The sequence below is a fragment of the Rhinoderma darwinii genome (genome assembly GCF_050947455.1).
Source record: "Rhinoderma darwinii isolate aRhiDar2 chromosome 2 unlocalized genomic scaffold, aRhiDar2.hap1 SUPER_2_unloc_32, whole genome shotgun sequence".
In the NCBI taxonomy this organism is placed as follows: Eukaryota; Metazoa; Chordata; class Amphibia; order Anura; family Rhinodermatidae; genus Rhinoderma; species Rhinoderma darwinii.
Window position 1 is genome coordinate 260,961 of NW_027461699.1, and position 2,330 is coordinate 263,290.

Genomic DNA, 2,330 nt, shown 5'->3' on the forward strand with positions numbered 1-2,330 from the left:
ACATGAAGCACCAATATCCAAGGAGGGCCCAGCAACTGAACCAAACAAACCACTTCTGACCAGACATCTCCATTGGAAATTAGATGAACATAATGGAAATGACACAGTGATATGATAGCAATCTCACCATATTACCAATGTAACTATAATGATTTGAGGTACATCTAACTTCAATGTAACAGAATAACATATAAAATATAGTAAAATAATCTAGATTAAATCTCCATGATTATACACAGCCAATCAAAATCAAATGAGAGTACAACATTAACATGAAATGTGTGCAAGTATAAAACAAAATTGAAAACAATACCAAAAAATCCCAACTTTTTTACAGTAAACAGGAAAACACAGAATTAATTCACCCAGAAGTGTATACCCATTTACAAGCACTTTTTTTTTTACAAAATGTATTGATTCTATAGTACAACACATGATAGCTACGCATTGGAAAACGTACAAGGTCTGGATATCCTAAGTCTACACAATTTATCATCACACAAAAGCTCTCAAAATCTGCTTCAGTCCTGGTTCTTTATCTAAACCTATGGCACCACTACAGGCATTGGCTTTAAGCCCAATATACATATGAGTCTCCAACCATTTGTAAAACAGCTCTTGGTATATTAGGTGAGTAAATAATGCTACTTCTATTATATTTGTCAGATAGTGGGTACATGAAGAATTTGGAAAAAAAGATAGCGAGCTATGGGAAACTTACTAGATAAGACTTTTGAACATAACAACACAAGAATTGTTATCTTCAAATAAAGGCCTCCTCCTCCCCTTCAGCCTTTCCTCTCTATCTCCAAAATTGGTGTCTTTACCAATTCTTTGCGTTACTTATTATAAAAATCAGCAGATAGTAAAGTTCCCATAGCCTAAGACCTCATCATCCAGGAAACCAGTCAGTCCAGAATTCTTAAAAAAATAGTTTCAAATCCCTGCCTATGAGATATCACTTACTACTCTGGGACAAATAAGTAGAGACTGGTGGCAAATTTAATCAAAAAACAAGTCCCTATGGAGTCTCTGGCTTCAAAGACTAAAATAACATAATGAACACCATCATGTAAAATAAACTCATATGACTTCCTAACAAGCAAATGGTGCCATACCACGACACTTATATGGAATTTTGAAAAAAAAATATGTCTCTATTCCCAATACCTTCCTATGGGAAACTTACTAGATAAGACTTTTGAACATAACAACACAAGAATTGTTATCTTCAAATAAAGGCCTCCTCCTCCCCTTCAGCCTTGCCTCTCCATCTCCAAAATTGGTGTCCTTACCAATCTTATGTGTCACTTATTGTAAATAGCAGCAAATACTAAAGTTCCTATAGCCTAGGACCTCATAATCCGGAAATCCAGTCAGTACAGAATTCTTAAAAAAAATAGTTTCAAACCCCTGGCTATCAGATATCACATACTACTCTGGTACACAGAAGTAGAGACTGGTGACAAATTTACCAAAACCAAGTCCCTGTGGAGTCACTGGTTTCAAAGACTAAAAAAACACAGTGAACACCATCACTAAAATCAAATCAGATGACTTCCTAACCAGCAAATGGCGCCATACTATGACACCTACACAGAATTTTGAATAAAGCAGACCTCTTTATTCCCAATACCTTTAAGGTTATTGGTCTGTGGTATTTCTAAAAACAAACATGATACCATCTCAGACCACACAATTTTACCTTGAGAGAGAGGAGCAATAACATAAGCATTACATCTCTCTTTATTGCCCTGATCAAATCCAGCTAAAGGGACCTACCCTAAGTTATTCCACTTCACATGAAGCACCAATATCCAAGGAGGGCCCAGCAACTGAACCAAACAAACCACTTCTGACCAGACATCTGCATTGGAAATTAGATGAACATAATGGAAATGACACAGTGATATGATAGCAATCTCACCATATTACCAATGTAACTATAATGATTTGAGGTACATCTAACTTCAATGTAACAGAATAACATATAAAATATAGTAAAAGAATCTAGATAAAATCTCCATGATTATACACAGCCAATCAAAATCAAATGAGAGTACAACATTATCATGAAATGTGTGCAAGTATAAAACAAAATTGAAAACGATACCAAAAAATCCCAACTTTTTTACAGTAAACAGGAAAACACAGAATTAATTCACCCAGAAGTGTGTACCCCTTTACAAGCACTTTTTTTTTTTTTTACAAAATGTATTGATTCTATAGTACAACACATGATAGCTACGCATTGGAAAACGTACAAGGTCTGGATATCCTAAGTCTACACAATTTATCATCACACAAAAGCTCTCAAAATCTGCTTCAGT